This window comes from Macaca nemestrina, chromosome 8 (assembly GCF_043159975.1).
Source record: "Macaca nemestrina isolate mMacNem1 chromosome 8, mMacNem.hap1, whole genome shotgun sequence".
Taxonomy (NCBI): Eukaryota; Metazoa; Chordata; class Mammalia; order Primates; family Cercopithecidae; genus Macaca; species Macaca nemestrina.
The window spans coordinates 153,215,392-153,238,313 of NC_092132.1; the positions used below are offsets into that span (position 1 = coordinate 153,215,392).

General features: G+C 45.9%; 1 protein-coding gene and 1 long non-coding RNA gene across 8 annotated transcripts in view; one reads left to right on the forward strand and one right to left on the reverse strand.

Moving 5' to 3' along the window:
* LOC105491902 (DLG associated protein 2) overlaps positions 1–22,922 on the reverse strand; it is a 921,137-nt gene that overhangs the window by 634,004 nt on the left and 264,211 nt on the right. The gene's annotated exons all lie outside the window — the stretch shown is intronic.
* On the forward strand, positions 12,022–15,648 carry LOC139355953 (uncharacterized). The gene is made up of 3 exons (XR_011607316.1): positions 12,022–12,154; positions 13,160–13,231; positions 15,516–15,648. It is a non-coding gene; the product is annotated as an uncharacterized lncRNA (long non-coding RNA).

Below are 22,922 nucleotides of genomic sequence, written 5' to 3' on the forward strand. Positions count from 1 at the left end.
TAAATGGGCATTTGATATTATTTATCTAGTTTAGATAATCTGCAAAATTACTACCTCCTTCCTCTGCAAAGCGCCAGGATTGTGTGAGCAAGGTCTAGGCTGTGGAGACAAGCGACCAGTGGTCCAGTCCACACACGGAGCAAGTGAAAGGAAGAGGTTCCATTTCTGCTGCTTCACCACGCGAGTTCCTCGAAGAATGAAAACGAACCTGGAGCTAAGTCAGTCCGGGTCACGGACTCTGCTTCCCACTGACACAAGACATAATTATCTGACTCCATCCACTTCCACTATGAACTGTGTGAGCTGAAAAAAATTCCCACGTGTAAAGCTAATTCCCTCATTTGAGTTTAGAAATTCCACTTCATCATTCACAGTAAAAGAAAATGTCAGAAGCAACACCAAAAGTCTGTCCTAGGGTATTAACTCTGAAGAACAATCGAATTCTCAGTATTTAGAATCTCCTTCCAAAAATCCATTATGTGTTCCTTAGGTCAAATAAACCATTATAGAAAGAGCCCGTTATCCCACATGATGTCTATGAAACGTTCTAATAAAAACGAAACTGGGAACATTCTAATGTCTGTTGTGCTGGGCCTTGACGAATAAAAAGAAAATGTATTCCACTGAAGGAGGGAAGGAAGGCGAGTTTTGGGAGACAGAAGTGGGAAATGGGGGCCCAGGGCCTTAGGAGGTTGGAAAGCAGGAGGCAGAGCTGACCGAGTATTGCAGGAACACCGCCCTTGGCCACATGGGAGAGGATCCCCAGACTGAGCTGTGCAGCTACGCTCCTGTCTGCCCCCCATCAGGGCCCCCACCCAGCTTTTGTAAGGGAAATACCATGGGTGGAAAGGGGTACTGGAGGCCTGCAAGGAAGGGTCTGGCCACGGCAGTGTGATTCTGCATCCCCGGGAACCTGTGGGTGCTGCCGACCTGGCTCCAGATCCTCACAGGGTCGCAGCTGGGTGTCAGAAGGGGCCATGTGGTCTCACCCATGTTCGGAGCCTGCCTGGGTGGAATCGGGACTAGGAGGCCCGGGGTCCCTCTCCCGGTTCCCATGCACACCAGTGGGGGCGCAGTGCCATGCAGCAATTGGAGGGTTGCTCCCCGACGGACACTGAGTGCTGGGGTGGGGGAAGCGGGGCGCCAGCCTTGGCATGGTGATCTAGTGAGTACAAGTCCTCCTGCAGAGGCAGACAGCTGTTCTCCAACTTAATTACGGCACAGTAAGAACCATGCAAAGGACATCGGCTTCCACTGACAAAGGCAGCTCTAAGCATTTAAGATTTTATATCAAGTTTTCATGCAAGTCTTCACTTTTTCTTGTGCAGGAACAGCCATCAGCAATTATAATGCATTAATAAGAAAATATGATTTTATATACAAATGTTTGCTTTGTTTCCTCTTCAAGAACACAAATAGTTCTTTTTAAAAGTTGAGCTGCCTATTACTAGAATATGACAATTATGTTAAAACCATATATGCAAAATGAATACCAGTTTTCACTACTTCCTGGCTTTGGCTACATTATAGACACTCGTGCAAATGAAGGTAAAAGAAAGCTGAAATGTTTTAACTTCTTGATAGAAACTAATGGCAAGCCAGTTTTCAAATGGCCTGGTTTTGTCTTAGCATTTGTTCTATGTAATAACTACTGACATTTATCTTTCATCAAGATCTTGACCTTGAATGTTTCAACTACTTCCTGATTTCAGAAATAAATTATGTCCAAATGGTAAGGTAGGTCAGGGTCTTGCTTCACTAATCAATTTGGATGAAAAAGAAAACACTTTAAAACTTATTCTAGCCTGGAGACTACATGTCATTTTCAACTAATACCTTGAAGGTGCACGTTCAGGGCCTCGCTCGTCCGTCACAGGAAAAGAACAGTCCTTCCGTATGGAGGGCGCCCTGTCACCAGCGAGACAGACCGAGCGCCACGGATTGGGTTCACTCCCTCCCCCACTATGGGACATTTTCTCTTTTAAAATGCCCCTGCCATAAAAACTGAAAACCTTATAAATTTTTATGTTGCTGGGCACAAATTAACCAAAAACATTGCCCTTAAAATCACAATGAATTTCACTGCAACATAAAACACAGTTCACTGTACACCCAAATCAGCAGCTTCCTTATATGAAGGTCTGCATCATGGCTGGCAGCATTTCTACTGCTGACTCCCAAAGAGATGGACGATAGAGCCAGTGGACTCACAGAAGATCCCCCAAAAACACTGCCCATAGGGAAGAGCCACTGGGTCACTGGTGCCTTTAGCCTTAAAGGGAGCACGCCAGACTACGGCCACGTGGCTTCGTGTACATCAGCTGGCCTCGCCTCCCCAGGATTTAAAGACACGTCTTTCCCTCCTGGGATGTAAGTCAGATGACTTGCTCTTGCCTGAAGGGCTTGGTAAAATGGGCCAGGATTGACAATATTCAACGGTAGCAGGAAAATGCTGGTCTTCCTTCCATTTCACCCCCCCTTGGTTACAGCACAGAGAAGTCACCAGAGCGAGACGTGGGCACCTGAGAGCGGCCGGCTGGGTCCTCCCGCAAACCCCTCCAGGAAATCACAGCAGTCACAGAGACAACCTGTGCAGACATGTAAGAGTGCAGGACTGACCATATCCCGAGACTTCAGATGTGCTCAGCTCCCCCGATGTGATAAAGGACCATGTCCCGAGACTTGAGACACACGGCGCCCCCAACGTGATAAAGGCACAATCCTCCCCAGAAGCACAGTTGCTCGTCTTTTTCAAGGGTGGAGGCGGGTGGGGCATGAGATTTCTTCTTTTCTTTCTGAGACAGAGTCTTGCTCTGTTGCCCAGGCTGGAGTGCAGTGGCGCGATCTTGGCTCACTGCAACCTCCGACTCCCTGGTTCAAGTGATTCTCCTGCCTCAGCCTCCTGAGTAGCTGGGATTACAGGTGCCTGCCACCGCACCTGGCTAATTTTTGTATTTTTAGTAAAGACAGGGATTCACCATGTTGGCCAGGCTGGTCTAGATCTCTTGACCTTGTGATTCGCCTGCCTTGGCAGGCATGAGCCACCACACCCTACCGGGGTGTGAGATTTCTTTGATCTCTCTCATTCCCCATTACCTAAGTTCTGGTTCTGCCAGTCATGGGACATCTGGAGCACATTCCCTGAAGGTATTATTTGGGTCACTGAATTTCAAGAGGGACAAGAGAGATTATCCAGATTGGTGTCTGCAATTCCCAGTGCACGAGGCATGGCTTAAACACTGGGGATGTAGGGCTGGGAGCGGTGGCACATGCCTGTAATCCCAGCACTTTGGGAGTCCAAGGCAGGAGAGTCACTTGAGCCTAGGAATTTGAGACTAGCCTAGGCAACAAATTGAAACTTCATCTCTGCCAAAAAAAAAAATTAGCTGGGCATGGTGGCACACACTTATGGTCCCAGCTGCTTGGGAGACCAAGACAGGAGAATCACTTGAGCCCAGGAGGTTGAGGCTGCAGTGAGCTCTGATTGTACCACTGCACTCCAGTCTGGGTGACAGAGCAAGACCCTGTCTCAAAAGCAAAAAGAAAGAAAGAAAAAAAAAAACAAGTGAAGTTGTTGAAACAACAGGAGCATCAGCCATTTGATGGGCTGCCTTGCTAAGGCTCCCTTTTCTAGGACATTCTCTGCAGACTTTCTGAGTGGAAGTCACAGGAAGGTTGATTCACTCCAAGGACACAAGCTCCACAGCTGTTCTCTCAAGGCCGAGCAAATGTGTTTTGGGAAAATGGGAGAAAGGGCTCCGACCTGTAGGTGAGGTCAGCAGCCTCAACCAGCAGACCAGGAACTCCGCACAGACGCACCAGTGACGCTGCTTTCGATCTTTTCTTTGGAAATAACGATCAATCCACAGGAAGACACAAGGGCAGCAGAGAGAGGTTCTGTGTGTTCTTCACTCATTGCCCTCCATGGACACATCTCATTCAACCACTGCACAAGAGTCAGCCGAAAAGCCAGGGCCACCTGTGTGTGTCCGTGACCATCCCCGCTGCCAGACAGCCTTCCCGCGTGGTGCCCGACAGCAGCCCCCTCCTGCCTGAGTTCTGGTCACTGTGTCACATTTTCACTTTGCTACAGTTGAGGATACAAAACGTATGGTAACGCCTTGACATGGACACTTCAGCTGCAATACTGGGCCACGGGGTCTCTCACCAAGGGCAAAGCGCAGTGAAGACGGGGTTCGACCTGCTGGTGTGAAGTCGACCTCCCATCTGAGAAAGCCGCTGTACCTAGCGGAGACACTCCTACCTTCCTAAGAAAACGAAATTAGGTTGGTAACCAGTTCTAAGCTGTGACTGAGCCAGAGGCTCAGTGTGCGAGCTGTGGACACAACCCGATCCCTTCACAGGCGCTACGGGAGGGTCTGAAACTCAAGAGAGTCGTGAGGCCAAAGGGAGATTCTAGATGACAGCTTAGGTACTTCCAACTCTGAGTGTTGCCAACTCTATTTTGAATATAATACTCCAAGTCAAGCCAAATCTGGGTGTGTATTTGAAAAACTAGAGCTCACCTATTTCATATAGCAGGTAATAATCTCATAATGCAGATTAAAGCAATAAAATGTCACTGTAGCTTACCAAATTTATGAAGATAAAAGAAAAAATTAAAGTGGCCAAATGCTGGTTAAGCTCCTTGGGAGGTTTCTCTCATGCTCACCAATGGCAACATAAATATGTGTGATCCCTAGAGAAAAAGCAGCTTGGAAGTGTGTACTGCAAGTCTACAACATTCATATACTTAGAGCCAGTGTTTCCATTTGTAGGAACAATTCTAGGGGAATTTTAATTTGTATGGAAAAAGCTTTAGGAAATTAAATTTTTGTTTTAATACTATAAAAGCCAAAAGATTGGAAACAATCTAAATGTCACTTCTTTCCTAACATGTATCGGGCACTTATTTTGTGCCAGGCAAGAACATGGGAATAAAAAAAAATTGGTATAAAAGAATTGAAATAAATACATTCCTGGCACTGGAAGAACTTATAATCTTTTGGGAGGGGGACATCAAGCTAAAACAAGCTGAAACATGATGACAAAAACACAAGTGAGAAATGTCTGTATGGTTCGTGGTGCCATCTCTTGATAGAATGTCATGTCATCATTAACTCAATGGTTCCCACTTAGGGCCCAGCCACTATTCCGGGGTATGGGGGGACCAAGGTGCTGGGCAGGTCTCACGAGGGAGAACTGAGGTGCTCAGACAACAGCCCTAAATGAGCTACAAGCTGACAGCCAGCCCCACCTGCCCTGTGTGAGTGCCTGACTGTCCAGTCAAGTCTCCAGATGCTCAGCTCCAGCTCACACCACAGAGCAGAAGAGTCACCCGGCTGAGCCCAGGCAACCTTGGCCACCAGGAACAGTGGCTTCAAGCAATGCTCACTGCTTACTAAGTGTTGAGGTGGTTTATTATTCAGCAACAGATAACCAAAACCAATGGATTGTTAGAAAACAATTTGGCCAAATAAATACTCCATCCACCCATGGATATTTTAGCCTTCATTCTAGTGACCTGTGACAAAGACACCTGTGGCAGGATCACTGCACCTTCCACTGATGGGCAGTGCGATGCATGAACTTTCTGCAGCCCCCGTCGGGCCACCCATGAAAACTAGGAGCACAGATGCCCAGCTGACAGCGAGGCCACAGCGGGGGCCAGGACACAGGAGTGAAGGAAGAGGGCAGCGCATTTGGTTTGCTCTCCTGATTTAGGGTAAGAGGGGAGGGCCTGAGACCCACCCTTCAGAGAGTCCTCCCATAGCGGGGCCCTGTGCCACCCTGAAGGAGCAGCACAGGCGTGGTGGGGCACGTCCACATGAATGCCCAGGGGTCCCTGCGATTTGGGATGGAGCAGGGAGTAGACAGTGGCTCAGGGACCCCAAACTGCTGAGTTTCATGCTGCACACCACTGTGGAGGACAAAGGAACACAGACTTGAGCTGGTGTCCCAGATTGTTATAAAGGATTTGTATCTCGGGGGCACAGACACTTCTTATTTAATGAGTGTTAGCCTGATTATTGGTTCTAGCCATTGGGACATGGGGTACCTGGACCCCGCCATGCTGGGCGTGCTTTGGGGGTCCCCTCCCTAGTCCAGGACTCGGTCAAACTAACTCCACTTCAGCCACTGGCTCTGAGACCCTCCAGGCAGTCTCTTCCCGTCAGCCACTCTGCGCCCCTGGTATCATCCACAACTTCTGTTTCAGTTTGGTTTGCTTTTCTATCTTGTCCCTTTCAGAAGTAGTATCAGGGACGCTGCCACTAGCAACTGCACCCACATCACAACCACCCCACACGGGGCATCCACGCAGTGTCCAGCCAGGGTGATTCTGCTGACCACAGCCTGGACACCTCCTGTATCCAGGAGGGGAGGCCAAAAAAGCTCGTGAGCTTCCAGGTACCCAGCCTGGAGCTGTGTGTACAGCAGTCATTCCACAAGTCACTGCAGAATAATATTTTACTGAATGTTTTCCCTATTAAAACCTGGTCTTATTTTAAGGCTTGGTTCTTTTTAAATAGCGAATTATTCATTTATCGAAAACAGTTTTTGCAGCATGCATCTAGTTAAACAAGTAAAACAGGATAATCTCAGGAAGATCTCTTTCCCTTTAATTATAGATGAGGTCACAGACCCCTGAGGAAGTCCTAGAGATGTTCGTTGAAAAGCAGCTGGAAGAATCATGTCTGTGCAGCAGTGCCTTTGAACATGGTGACAAACAAAAGGGCCTCAGGTCTGAGCACCCAGGAAGGAAGCCCGGGCTCCCCCCTTGTTAGCTCTGAGTTCTCAGCCAGTGATCGAATGCCCTGTGCCTGGGCGTCTTTATCTGCAGAAAGGGATAGGAATCATGGCTCATTTAAGCAGGTGGATGACAATTGAGAAAACTCTATGTAAACAGGTAGCACAGTTCCGGAATATGCTAAGTGCCCACATCGTATATCGCATAAAAAAGTTAAAACCTTTCAGAAAAGTGTCAATTCTCCTGGTTCATACGACCATTTTTAAGCTCAAACACGTTTTTACAGGGATCACTTTTCAAACCAAGCCCTTTCTTGAGCCTCAAAGCATCGGCAGCATTATCTCCCAGACCCTTAGACCAGGATCTGTTCTGAGTGTCCAGATTCCTTCCTTGTTCCTTGTTCTTGAAATTGTAACAGAAGTTGGGGTGGGGGGGAGGGACATTCAAATTTGTATGTACTCTAAAGCAATAGTAGAGAAAAAGATAAATGGCTTGCTGCCAAACTCAGGGGACTTGCCAACTTTTATAACTTCAATATTATTTTGAACGCTATAGCTAAAATAAATGTAGTTCTAAAATATTACCTCTGTTTTACACTTAAGAGCAATTCAGTTCTTTCCTATCATTTCTCCATAATTTTCACTTGAGATTTCATTACACCTTCCTCAATATTTTATTACAATGTTTTATAACCAAAAGCATTTGCTCTCATCAATAATAGTATCAGGTCATAAAAACATTTTCTAGATAAGAAGTTTGAGAGATTATAAATATTACTTTAAGTTTGTCAAGAGGTTGGCCTAAAAAGGATAAATATTAGAAACAAATGAATACATGGATGCAACACAAACTTATGTTTTTGTTCAAAAAGTGCTCGGCAGGCTTCTGGCTAAAACGATGTCAAGCTCTCCGGCTTCTGACAGAGCCAGTGGAGAAAGGCTGTGCACAGTACAACCCTCTCCTGATCACAATAAAATGCGGAAAATAGTCAAAGCTCTCCCGTCTCCTCCAAAAACATATCTATAGCAGCAAGCACACAAGAAAAAGGGGCACATACTCATGAATAAATGTTTTCTATCAAAAGAAGGGAGTAGAGGAGTTGTGACTCCCCTGCCACTGTCACTCAGAGAGGTGAATGGAAAGCATCAACAATAGCCTGCAAATGTCATCGGCATCTCCTGGTTTTAAACAACGCAGTGAGCGGGGTGAGCGGCACTCCTGCCCACACTGAGGAAATCCCTGGAGGGGAGTCTCACCTGCTCCCAGGTACTCTCGGACGCCGCATGGAGCCGAGAATCAGCACCCGACGAGCACGGTCTCCCTCTCCTCCCCCCCACCTGTCTACCCACATCTCAGAAGGGAAGCGGGCCGTCCACAGAGGCTGCTGGGAGTCTTGAGGAGCCACCTCCACACTGTCACCCTCCCCACCCCCAACGCCCAACACCCCTGCAGGCGATGTTGAGTAAACATCAAGGCTACAAAAAAAAAAAAAAAAAACCTTGGAGAATAATTTATCCCACATCAAAGCAAACAGTAAGACTGGACAGTGCAGAACCAAGAGGAAAAGTAGTAACAGAGCAACCAGGATAACAAAAATGCGTCAGTACATGGAACACGGCATGCAGAACCAAATCTAGACACCAGTGCAAAAGAAAACCATCTCCACCCGTATCTGTCTGCTCTAGAGAAAATCCTTCGCAAGCACCTCAGTTCCACAAAGCAAGAACTCGAAGAGGAGATGATAAAAGAGATGAAAAGGGAAACTGCACAGGAAAGGAACTCAACTGAGTGTTAAACCCACACCTCCAGCTGGGCGCGGTGGCTCACGCCTGTAATCCCAGCACTTTGGGAGGCCGAGGCGGGTGGATCATGAGGTCAAGAGATCGAGACCATCCTGGCAAACATGGTGAAACCCTGTTTCTACTAAACACACAAAACAATTAGCCGGGCATGATGGCGGCGCCTGTAATCCCAGCTACTCAGGAGGCTGAGGCAGGAGAATCGCTTGAGCCTGGGAGGCGGAGGTTGCAGTGAGCCGAGATCGCGCCACTCACTCCAGCCTGGCTAACAGAGCAAGATTCCATCGGGGGAAAAAAAAAAAACACACACACACACACCACAAGACCAAGAGGTAAATCAGGACAGTGATTATCAAAACATGATACATAGCACAGGAAAATTCTTGACATCGAAGATTCAAAATCATCACATTAAATTCAACGAGGGAAATGGAGGTTGGAAAAGTGAGAGAAGAGGTAACAGGCGATGGAAAAGGGGAATACACAGGAAGGGTGACAGGCACAGCCGGAGAAGCAGCAGCAAAGGACAAAACCAAATGAAAACAAGCAGGGGATAAAACAGCTCTACCGACACGGCAGGAGAAAGTCTCTGTGGTGGGAGGAAAGGACTGGATGGGTGCACTAACTGTACTCTTAATTTTGTGTAGAATAACAAATATCAGAAAACGTCCTAACTAGGTTATCAAGCTTTAAATACATATTTTTAAGAAGATGATCAATCACTTAGGCATATCCTGGAGGAAGAAGCTAACCTGGTGTGGTTCATCTGGAGGGAGCAACGTTGATCTCAGGATTCTACAGGTAACGTGACCCACGCCTGCTGCGCCCAGCCCACATATCCTCAGGCATAACAGCGGCTGCAGGTGGCCCTTCGCACAGCAGTAACTCGGGAAACAGAAACCCGGCTCCCTGCACTGGAGATGGGGATGACAACACATTCCAGTTCCCCCAAAATATCCACAGTATAAAGACTGCTGTTATGAGGACAGTGAAACAGTATATTCAAGTTCCAAGGAAAGAAAGGGTATGACCCAAACGTTGAAAAGCAGCCAAGTTTTCCTCAGATTCTAAGAGCAAAGGGCAGGCATTCTCACCAAGGAAGAAATCAGGAAGCAAACTCTCATGACCCATGCAGAAAAGAACAACTCGATAATAAAACTGACCAGCCAAGAGATCAAAGTAAAAAAGACGAGGTCAGACATGGTGGCTGGTATCTGTAATCCCAGTACTTTGAGAGGCTGAGGTCAGAGGCTTGATTAAGCACAGAAATTCAAGATCAGCCTGGGTGACAAAGTGAGACCCTACCTCTAGAAAAAATAAAAAACAATTAGCTGGGTATAGTGGTTCACACCTGTAGTCCTAGCTATGTAGGAGGCAGAGGTGGGAGGATAGCTTGAGCCCAGGAGTTCAAGGTGGCAGTGAGCTAGGACCACACCACTGCACTCCAGCCTGGGTGACAGGGCAAGACCCTGTCTGTCTAGGTAAACTGACTAAAAGTAAAGATAAGCCTCTGTAGGAGCTGAGGAGTTGTATGACATGACACAGATGGGGCAACGCTGACCCGTGTGTGCATGCAGACGTGTGTGTATGTATGTGTATGCACGTTTGTGTGTATGCATGTGTGTGTTTCTGTGTGTGTGCATGTTTGTGTATGCACGTGTGTATGTGTATTTGTGTATGTACACATGTGTATGTGTGTGTAGGCAAATGTGTATGTGTGTTTGTGAGTATGCATGTGTATATGTGTTTGTGTGTATGCATGGGTGTGTATGTTTGCGTGTGTGCATGTGTGTATGGGTGTTTGTATGCATGTGTGTATGCATGTTTGTGTGTGTTTGTATGTATGCACACATGTGTATGTATGCATAAGTATAAACACATTTAAATTTTTGTGGTAGAGGAGAAAATGCATGAGAAAATGCAGGAATAGTACTTTCATTTTTCAAAAATTATATTGTTTTATATTTTCTCTTTCGTTATTTTCAGACTTTTAAAGAATTATGTTTACTGGGATGAAGAAACATTTGTGTGAAGCATAGGAATGAGTTCCATTTCTCAAGTCAATTTATTAGTTTTATTAAAATCAAATAGTTACGTTTCATACTTTATTTTAAAATACCACATAGAGTATCATCCCATTTGATGAAGTGCTTCTACATTTTATGCTGTATGTGTATGGTAGTGAATGATGGTTACTCCTCAGTAGTAGAAGGCCTTGCGATCAGTTATTGTCTTTGTAGTTTTCTATATTGGTTCAATGTCTTACAACATGTATTTCTTCTCACTTAAAAAAAGATAATCTAAAAAGGACAGGGGAAAAAGTATCAAGTAAAACCATCCAGGATCCCCAGATATTTAAATAGCATTTTTGAATGTAATATTTTGTAATTTTCACGATTAATTTCAATATTTGAATTCATTTCTCGTGTAAATCAGTAGGGGTTAATGTTTCAGTCTGAAAATCAAAGTTTCCAAAGCTTGCTGTTGCTAAGTGAATTCTACTCAGAAACTGAGGATCATGAGACAGTTTATAAAATTAGGATCATGCTATTCTGTATCTTGGTTTTTTTTTTTTTCAATTAACTTTCATACAGTGAGCAAAACAGTCCATCACATGCACGTATATTATACTTTCTCTATTCTCCTACTGCTGTAAAACACAGCAATCAATGCCTTCGATCATACATTCTTGTCCACATGAGATATGATTAATATAACTCCAGATACATTCCTGGTCTACGAAGGGTTCCAAAGTGAAATTCTAAAAATGGTGAGAAACAGTGTGACTTGTGGGAAGGTGGCAGCTTTAAAATCTATATGTAAGTTCTTGGGGGTTTTCTCAGAAGAAACCAGCTATATTACTGTTTAGATAGACAGACGTCTGCCAAGCATATGAACTCATACTTACGCTTCTCCTAATTTCCTCGCTAACTAGCCCAGCAATCAACACACGTTGGAGAACTGAGTATTAAAAAGTGAATGACGACGATTAACTTGTGGAGGTTTCATTCCATGGAATATTTTAAAGGCTGAAAACTACTGAACAAACTAAACCTTCTGCAAAGATCCTTCTATATTCATAGGCTGATAACGAAACTTGTCTTTCCATCATTAGAGAACCGAGAACAAACAGCCTCACCCACGGAGGGACTTTCATTAATGCAGCCACATCCCATCTACAGGCACAAACCTGAGCCTCCGGCCACTGCACCCTAACACAAGGCTCCTTCGGCAGGGCGGCCAGCAACCTGCAGAATGGCCTTTGCTTGCTCAAAGCACACACGCTGAGGACACGGGACCCACACCCCACTCAGATTCCATTTCTTCCCTGTTCCCATGGTGATACCGGGGCCCTCTGAGAAGAGCTCTGTGCTCTCTAAACAACATGAATGACCCCCCGAAAAGAAACCTGAGGGATTCTGGGGAGGTAACTCACAGCCTCCATCTCACAATTAAAGAAAAAGAAAAGTTACTATCAGTAAAGAAGGCTTCGGTCTAGCTGCCTTTCGTGAGTCCTCCGTCAGTTCTGGAGTGGAGAGGAACAGCAGGGAGTGGTCCCTGGAGCCGGAAGAACACAGCATACAGGTCTCAGGAACTTCCTTAAACGGTGATGTAGCTGGATTTCTCCTGATTCTAATTCCAGATAAGTAACTGACAATGGCCTTGCCTTTGCTGACTTCAGAACCACATGGAAAAGGGAGGGAATCTCCAGCTGCCAGGAGCCTGCTTGGTTCCTCCCTGCACTGCAGCCAAAGAAAACAAATATCCCATCTTTTCTTTTGTCTCCTTCATTCCCCGGCCCACCTGTGAAGCCGTAAGCTTAACCCTCCTTGGAGAGACACATCTCACTTCCCCAAGTCTCTCTCTATGCTGTTAGCACCCCAGCATCACCAAATAGGGGGAACCGAATTTATGGAAATCACTCCTGCTTTTCATAAACGAGATGCAAACTATTTTAGTATCTTTCTAACTGAAACAGTTGCTACTTGTCAACAACCCATGCTGAGTCACTTCTGTTTCTGGGGTGTTAGCCATCTTACACCTTGGACAGAAGTATGTGCAGGTCACTTCCTAAGGGGGACAGGGGAGGTTCTTTCTATAACTAAGCAGAGCATGGCTAACATTTGTGGTACAAATTGTATTTGGAAGGACTATGCATATATGTAATGGAAATACTAAAATCCAGCAATGCAAACTATAAGAGGAAAACCATTGAATTATAATGAGACTCGGTTTTTGATTGTGTGGAATATAAATCACTGTTAATTAGAGACATCCTTCGGGAAATAAAATGTTTAATTACAAGTTACTATAATATTTCATTGACATCAAAAGATGTTTCTATCAACTGCAGTTAGATTTTAACTTCTTAAAAATCAAAAAACTGATGTCACAGAAACCAGAGTGCTTATTATAAGTGCAACGCACGTCCAACCTCACCCACTTCCTCCCACAAAACAGTTGTTTTACACAGTAATGTGAAAAAATTATACTGCTTTATACAGTATAATGTGAAAAAATCTGATTTTTTCCGTATTACCCAATTAAAAGACTGTCTGAGGCAATAAAAATAATTTTATGTATTCCTTTTCATTTGCTCAATAATTTACAGGCATGTTTGTGGACTCTTGAGATTGTTAACCTGAACAGAACAGCATTAGAATCTATTTCAGGACCTTGAAAGGTAAGTTGAAAAATTCTATTTCAGGTACTAAATATGTGCCCTGCCCCCGTGAAGCCAACTATACCACTGTTGTCCGATTGGCCTTAGATGTTCTATTTCCTAGTCATTAAAACAAATGCACTCAAGTGTAAAACACCCCAGCAGTCCATAAACTGGAGCCGAATGACTCCTGGTCTGCTGTGGATGGAACTTGAATCACACTGTGGGGACCTGCTTCACTGCCAGCAAGGGAGCAGGTCTGACCTGTAACTATTCCGGCTCTCTCCAGCGCCCAGCAGTCATGTTACGATGGATCACGCCATCTCCTACAGAGCTGAGTTCCAGCCCCTGTGTGTAAATGCAACTTGAAAGGCAAGGATGCATCCATCCCAAGCCCTCCCACCTACCGTGTTCTAGGAAGCAGCACAGGTGCAGAATTAGACAAGTTAAGAGTGCTGTTCTTGAGGATCTGGAGCCTTAGAAAACTCCCGGAGACAACTATTATTAAAAAACACCAGGCTGGGCGCAGAGACTCATGCCTGTAATCCCAGCACTTTGGGAGGCTGAGGCAGACGGATCACCTGAGGTCGAGAGTTCGAGACTAGCCTGACCAACATGGAGAAACCCCCGTCTCTACTAAAACTACAAAATTAGCTGGGTGTAGTGGTGCATGCCTATAATCCCAGCTACTTGGGAGGCTGAGGCAGGAGAATCACTTGAACCTGGGAGGTGGAGGTTGCAGTGAGCCAAGATCGCGCCATTGCCCTCCAGCCTGGGCAACAAGAGTGAAACTCCAACTCAAAAAATAAAATAAAATAAAACACCATAGGGATGTTTAGGTCAAAATAATTTCTGTCTACTTCCCAAAACTCCCCAGTAAGAATCACTAATGACATTGTAGTACAGCGGTGATTTCTAATATGAAAACACCAGATCCAAAAACCCTGATAGTACTGTCTGCGCAACGCCTGCTGGGTTTAAGTAAGTGCACTGCTAGAGTGTAAATACAAAAGTATACTAATAAACAGCACTTTCATTCTCTATACTAAGTCTACTCCACAATTACATACCAAAAGGGGAAAATTGCCAGCCAGGATCTGCTATTAGAGTCAAGCCTCTGAGTAGCTGAAATGACACAGCTAACTGGTGTAGAAAGGCCCTCAACCAAAAGCAAAAATACAAACACACACACGCACACACACACACAAAATAGCCGATCAGTTTGCTTGCATGGTGTCTTAAAGTCTGCATCTAGAGAACTGCTCCTCTGGCTACTGTGTTGAAATATAAATATCCCTGAGAGGCATGAGTGTGCTGATGTCCTCTTAGACTAAATGGCAGAATCGCCCATGAAGGAGACGCCTGATATAGGAGAAAGGACACACACCAGGCATCAGCAATATGAGAACACGAGCTGAGATGACCAGGAGCCCATGAAGGAGACGCTTGATACAGGAGAAAGGACACACACCAGGCATCAGCCATATGAGAACACGAGCTGAGATGACCAGGAGCCCATGAAGGAGACGCTTGATACAGGAGAAAGGACACACACCAGGCATCAGCCATATGAGAACACAAGCTGAGATGACCAGGAGAAACAGACGCTCCTGAAGTTCCTGGAGGTGGGAGAGAAGAACAGGAACTCCGAGTACGGGGGTGGAGGGGGTCTGGGCCACTTTCATAGAAAACTTCAGCGTAAGACTTGGGCACCCAGGTGGCAACATCACGACACAAACGTAACAGGTGAAAAATTAGGAATATTCTCACCAACAGAAAGCATGAACCACTAATAAAAACAACACCATGGATGGAGCTCAAATCATCAGGCGGATAGAAAGGAGGTAACACGGTGCCGAAGCCGCAGATGGCCCCTTTCATGAAATTCTACAGCAGGAAGCGGTGGTCTGTAACGAAGTGACCAGGAAACGCTGGCTGGTATTGTGGTCCGGGAGGCTGGCTGGGAGGAGCAAGAGAGCCTTTCCGAGAAACACGTTCCTCAAAGCTCATCGCACTCAACACCCAACAGCTACATTTCACTGCATGCAAATTACAATTCCGTTATTTTTAAAAGACTTAGAAAAATAAAATAATTTTTTAAGTGACAAGAGCAGCTGGTGTCCTGAGAGATTTCCTCCAAAGTCACGCTGCCAGCCATTAGCAGGGACCCTGCGAAGCCTCAATTTCTGAATCCCAAAGTACAAAACAATATGATGTATTTCATAAGATTAAGCCAATTTCAAAATTTTAAACTAATTGCAGTTTCAAACTATTAGAAATTATGTCACTCATTCCCCTTTCTCAGGTTCCAGGTGGAGCGGAATCACACATATCAGCCTTCGAGGAATGTCTACCTTTCAACACATTTAAAGGCCTGACCCCAGGGCAGGAAGAGCTCATCCTGCTGAGTCACTCCACACCGTGACATGTGAGAAAGTTGGCATCAAAGCCTTTGCATCCTGGTACTTCCATCGACTGCAGGTGGAACCCGAGATGTAGAGGACAGAGGAAGTGAAGCCGCCCAAGACACAGGAGAGGCCAAAATCACAAGTGTGGCCAATTCAGGTGCAAGCAAGACTTGGACGTCTGTTATGGATACGGTGTCAGGAATATAAACCCCTAAGACAGCCCCTCCCTCAAGCCCTGGGACAGCAGCCGTTCGCTGATAGAGAGGAGGTTAGGATGTGGGTGAGTGAAGCGGGGAGGGGTGCTCATTCCTGGGAACCCCAGAGGGACTGCCATGGGGAGCACTGCTGGGCCCTGACATGCTGTGAGGGAGAGCACCCCACGTGCTCTGAGCAAAGGCCAGTGCAGAACGCGGCAAGGTGGTGTCGCGCAGGGCTGAAGGCTGGGACTGCCCTGTGGTTGTCACACTGGAGGCTGATGAGACAGGATCTGTGCTTTAAAACAGCCTCCTGGCCAACCTGGAGAGCCTTCGACAGCAGAGACAAGATCCAGGGAATCCTGAGTGGAGGCGGTACAGGCAACGACAGATGGGAGACCTAAGAAGAAAAGAGGTAAAATCCACAGCACGTGGAGAGGCACCTGCATGGTCAGAGGACAGAGAAGCATCTGAGAGACTCCAGGGGCTCTCACACAGGTGACTGAGACAGCAATGCCACCAATGGAGCTTGGAAATGATGCAGAAAAAGCAGGATTGGGCAGGAGAGCCATGCGGTCACCAGATCCCTGGGGGACAAACCCCGGGGCTAGGGAGGGTGAGGACGGAGGCCAGGACCCAGAGGGCAGGGGGGCAGGGCAGGCAGGGGGTACATCAGATGGAAGTCCAGAGCCACGGCACAACCACGGCCAGGAGGCAGAAGCCCAGGAGAGAAGGTGCCATGCAGGGCGGGACATCAGACCCAGGAAGGGAGGAGGCTGAGGCCAGACAACCCCAGGGCCAAGCCAGACCAAGGCTGAACAGAGGCTGAGCCAGGAGGGGTCTCTTCAAGGCCTGTTGTTGCCAAAGAAACTGCAAATTAAAAAGAAGACGCCACATCTCTGTCCTTCATGTGTAATGAATACCGAAGGAAACAACTCCGGGCAGGTCATAAGAGAATTTAAGGCTGAGTGTTATCTGAAGCGTTGGAGAAAAGAATGAAGAATGACGCTTTGCCGAGAGACGTATAGGGCTTCCGTTTCATTTGTAGATTCCACAGTGACCCTGAAGCTAAAATCTATTTGCTTTTCAAAATGCACACTTATAAAATTCTATTCTGCCTCTGAAGGCAATTTGGGACCTATTTCTCTGTCTGAATACTAAAGAGTACTAAATACAAACTCTTTAGAAAATACATTCCACATAAAAATCATGCGATTGACTACCAACCTACAAGAATGTGAAAACCACAGAAAATAACGGAACTGCCATCAGGGCCTATGAGAATAGAACCATGCTAGGCCCCTTTAGGCAGTTTCCTCCCCAGTCTGGTGCACATAGAGGAAAATTCAATGGTGCTAGCAGTTACATCGAGAACCAGACTTGCTTTGATGGATATCACTGAAGCCACAGAGAAGCACTGAACTCCGTAATACATACGGAGAATGTTGCTGACCATATATGTAAAACATGTAATAGAATCCTAGGTGAGTTAGAAATTAACAGCTGAAAAAGAGGATCCTTATTATCTGTCATACGTTGGGGAAAATTGGGGAAGAAGCCAGCACACAGGAAGCACCCTGTGTGAGTAAAAGTGAGAAGCACTTAAAGAGCAACAGCCTCGGTGAAGGGAACGGGCTTGTCATCGGCTTGAACTAATTACCCACCTCCTGGCAGAAAAGCTGAGGTTACGATTCAAGAGGAAGGGAGCAGGAATCCCACGAGCTGCAATAAGACCAGGAAGCTAAAGATCTTGACAAATAAGCAGTTTGTCTATTTTGTTTGCTGGCTGAGTTTCCACGGCAACCACAAAACCAGCAGTTCAACAACAGAGGCTGGAAAATGGACAAGGGAAGGCTGTGGGGGTGTCCGGCAGGACTGTGCCGGGCCTGCCTCTTCCTCCTGTGGTCTCTGGAGACCTGATCTTCACAATAGGATGGGCTGCAGCCAAGGGAGATGACGACGCCTCCTTCCACAAGATTCCTGCAGGCGCGCAAACCAGGCCAAAGGCAATTCCTGGCCTGGCCCCACTCAGACCTGCAGAGTCCCAGCAGGACCCGTGGACACGTCCTAAGCCTTCAGCTGAGCTCTTGCGGGTGATCCACCACCTCCGCCCAGGCCTCCTGACCTCGGGCGACCCCGGCCAGTGTACCAGGCACTCCTGCAAGGACACTATCACAAACCAACCTCCAGTGACATCACTGAATAGGAAGGAGAACAGAGAGAATTCAGGAACAACCGGAAATGCCCAAAGAAGTCCAGGAAAAAGATGGGAGTTTGGTGAAGCAGAAAAAAATCAAATTTGAACCTGATTTCACCAGGAATTTGCTCCACGATTTTTATTTCCTCCTTGTGGATTGCTGTATAGATTAAATGATACCACATTATTAAAAATCAAGGGGCTGGGCACAGTGGCTCATGCCTGTAATCCTAGTACTTTGGGAGGTCGAGAAGGGCGGATCACCTGAGGTCAGGAGTTCAAGACCAGACTGGCCAACATGGCAAAACCCCATCTCTACCAAAAATACAAAAATTAGCCAGGCGTGGTGGGGGGCGCCTATAATCCTGGCTACTGAGAAAGCTTAGGCAGGAGAATCGCACGAACCTGGGAGATAGAGGTTGCAGTGAGTCGAGATCACACCATTGCACTCCGGCCTAGGCAACAGAGTGAGATTTTGTCTCAAAAAAAAAAAAAAAAAAAAAAAAAAATCAAATACAGTGTTTGACATGCAGTGGGTGCCCAGTAAATATATTATGAGTCTCTTTTTCCCCTCCAGTCCTTCCTTCCAATCACATCATCTGCACGTGAGCTGTGGCTGCTTGCCTCAGAACACAGCCCCTTTCTCTCTCTTGGCAATTGGGAGAAACTTTGTTTGAGCTGTAGTTTTTAACTCTAAGTAAGAAATTACACATATGCAACACTTAACACTAGATAATAATTAGGAACCATGTAAAGTAAGATACTAAAACATCTAGAGAAAAGTTTAATTCACAACCAGCATGCCACATGAATACCTACCTATGTAATAAACCTGCAGGTTCTGCACATGTATCCCAGAAACTAAAGTAAAATTTTTTAAAATAAGAAAAGTTTATTTCACATTGCCATTAGCATAAAGGAAACCTGGCACAGAAGCCATGCCGCTTAAGAGACTGACACAGCTCTCCCTGACCCTGCTGTGCTCAACACCCTAAGCTCTTTGGGATCCCAAGAGCTTCCGGAAGCCTCTTCTCAACCAGCCACACTCCCCACTAATAACTGGGATATCAAGAGTTTCCAGAAACTTCTTCCCAACCAGCCACATTCCCCCCAAATAACTGGGATATCAAGAGTTTCCAGAAACTTCTTTCTAACCAGCCATACTCCCCACTAATGAGCATCTTCTTTGGGACGTTTTTATTCCACCAAGAGCATCTTCAAGGAGGGAGGCCCAGGAAGAGGGTTTCATGGAGGGGCTGAAACACAGGGATTTGTCAGGTGATCGACTGAGCAAATGGGCAGCTCCCGTGCCTGTAGTCCTTGCTGCTAAGGAACCAGGCGTCCCTCATTCTCACATCTGGGGAAACACGGGGATCAAAAGGCCAAAGATAAGCGTTACCTTGAAATAATCTTCCTCATGACAAATTCTCAATATTTTAGGGAAATTAACAAAGGCAAAATATTCTGCCATTACCAGATGTTCTGCTCTCAGATAATACAGATTAGACCTACTAGAATTTCATGTCATAAAACATTATAAACATCCTACATGAATTTGATTGGTCAATTCTCCTTCACAGCATAATAAATTCACTTTGTAAAATTGTATCTGCATTAATCATATCTACTTGCTAAGCAACTGGTGAACGAACAGGGAAATTAACATCTTTGAGACCACGGATGTGCCAGCACATGTATGATTTTATTTAATCCTGACCACACTATGAGGTGGTTGTCATAGCCCTTGTTTTGCCAGTATGGAAATCACAGTTCTGAGGAATTAAGCAACTTGTCTGCACAGCATTAGATCTGATTCTGAAGCTCATGTACCCCCAAGGCCAAGAGTGGGCATTCTACATGAGACCATGCTGAAGGACACACATCTCGGGACGGTGGGTGTGGCGGGCTGAGCCAGGCCTTCCGACCTTGTATCTTGACTCATTTCCAGGGATTTCTCTTTCCTCTGGATCAGGCTGTAACCTGCACACAGTCGTGCTCAGCCAGGGACGCTGGAAACACCCGAAGGTCTCTGGCACTATCGCTGTCAAGATATGACTACGTGGAAACATTATGCAAACTCTGAGGCTCTTTATAAATATTTGCTTTGCTTTCCCCTCAAGATTTATTTGGAAGTTCGCCTGAGACATTTCACACCAGTTCTGTCTAAGCTTAGCATTTAGATAAACACACAGGAAGCAATTATTTTTGAGGTGCGGTTAGGAGCCTGGCTATCTTTCCTATGATGAGGATCAATAGTAAGAGATGCAGACAGAGCAAAATTCAGGTCACCCTCATTTTATGACCAGTGAAGAATCAGGTGCATTTGTTTATGCCACTTGCATTCACTGTCCTTATCGATCACTTACTAGGGACTCAGCAACCCAAACTCTAAACAATTAAAAATGTAAAAACAGATGCAATAAGGGTAGCTGTACATCTAAACACATCTCAGCTAATCACGTCCTGTCTTTAAGTGAGGTCGGCGTATTGACTGGGATGCCGCGCTCTTTACGCTGCTGTTCCTGGAGGGTGGCAGATTTGTTAAGAACTGTCCTCACTACTGCGCCAGGCCTGCTCTACACAGTCTTTGCAGGGAAGATGCCAGGCAAGGCTGTGGTTTGGTCTGTGGCCAGGAGCATGGGCCAAGTTGACCTTCCCCAGGGCCAAGATAAACCTAGGCCCAACCCCTTAGAAACAGTGCCCTCTGATAGCTACCAGCTCCTGGATTGGAGGCAGGGGCTCAATTAAAAGCTTTTAGTGAACCTTTTTTAAGGACTGAGCAAAAATGAAAGGCATGCACTGGGATTTCACAGAGACAGAGAATATTAGCCTTGAGAGAGATTGCGATCAGCTCAGCCACCTCACCTCGCGTAGAAGAAAACAGGCTGACAAAGCTGAGCCATGCCCAAGGTCGGATGTCGGCAAAACTGGGCTGGAATCCAGGACGTTTTAGTCTCAATTCAAGATTCTTTCCATATGATTTTTAAAATACATACTTTTGGGAATCCCAATAAAAAATCCCTACGAGGCAGGGACAGGCACCCAAAAGCTACACTTGAGACACCAGGAGGACTGACCGCCCTGCACACCCAAGGACCATTTCTCTGACTTCCATGCGTTCGGCACATTCTTCCTCAGGAATCCTGGAACGGCGAGGCCCCACACTGGGCATTAGCAATGTTACCTCAGCCGGGCACAGTGGCTCACATCTGCACTCCCAGCACTTTGGGAGCACAAGGCAGGAGAATCACTTGAGCCTAGGAGTTCAAGACCAGCCTGGGCAGAGCGAAACCCAGTCTCTACCAAAAAAAAAAAAAAAAAAAAAACCAGCCAAGCCAGGCCAGGCTGAGGTGAAAGGATCGCTTGAGCCTGGGAGGTAGAGGCTGCAGTGAGCCACGATCACACCACTGCAGTCCAGCCTGGGCAACGGAGCAAGACCCTATCCAAAAATTTCTTTTAATTAAAAAAAAAAATTAAAATAAATGCTACCTCTTTTTTGTCTTCATAGTCACCCAAATAACAAGTGAGGGAACTGAGTCTCAGAGAAGTTACGTGACATATCCAGGGTATGTATGATGAAGGTGGAACTTGAACAGAAGCATATCTCAAGGACCTGTACGTGCCACCAACACACAGATTCTAAGGGCATATTTAAAGGTCCATCAGTGTCTGATTTTCAAGAGAACATCATCTAAATGCTAAACTTGTGCTGTGTGGACCTAGGCTGGCTATTCCATCAGGTAAGCCCAGTCCGCCCTGAGCCTAGCCTGCAGGAAAAGTGAACAGTAACTCTTGTTTTTCAAACAGCTCCCTGTCTAAAAGGGAAGCCCTATATAGAAATAGGAAACTAAAGCAGATATATGCATTTGGCAAATCTTTCTGAAGGAGCTTTTCGTGCAAAAACCCATGAAGGCATCAGAAATTTAAAAAAAAAAAAAATCCCACCTTTAAAAGTTCTAGAGTGTATTAAAGCAGATAAAAAATGAACACAAATACTAAACTACCAGGCAATATAAACGGACCGACCGTGGACTAGAAAGCTGCATACGAAAGGCTGCCCAGCTGCTTTAGGTCCCAGCACAGGGCAGAGACTTATTGGTTAGGTCAGAAGCATTCACAAAGGTCTTGAGACCAGAAATCCAAGAATTTGCACATATCCATATAGCATTTATTTTTCTTGAAAGAATTTTATTTTATAGCAAAGAATCCTCATCTTCCTAAGCCTCTTCACCTTCACTTCCCTCCATAGCATAACTGGCTTTCTTTATAAGGCTCTAGTTTTCCTTGACAAAGAAACAATATCTATCACTTCACAAAAATTCCTTATGAACTCTTTCCGGAAAAAAAAAAGCCCTTTGTGGGTCTCGGCACAGAGAAGTCATTCAAACCCTCGACTGATTGCTAAACAACTCCACTTAGCAGAGGTAAAAGAATGAGATAAGAGTAAAGAAGCCACAAAAATATCAACAGTTCTTGAGTCTAGTTGAAAATACAAAATATTACAGTAAAAACTGCTGCACATACTGAGTGCCTGCTGAGGCATGGTTCTGAGGTTCGTGTGCATTCATTCATTAATGGGACTTGCACGGTCACCCGTGTTAGGTACCATCATTATCCCTGCTCTGTAGATGAAGAAATGAAGAAACTGAGACACAGCCGAGTTAAATAGCCTGTCCACACTTGCTCTGGAAGGCACCAGAGCCAGGCCCCTGGGGAAGCTGAAGAGCATTCCTGACTAACCTGTCCCATGCTGCACAGAGGAGACGTGGTCAGCCAGGATCAAAGCAAGGTTAAAGGTGGAGGAGCAAAAGGACAACACTGCCCAGAGATGACTTCCAAGGCCAGGGATGTGGTATCCAGTTTATCTGTGAACAGTAGAAAACAAGGAAGAGCCGCAGGCACGGAGATGCACT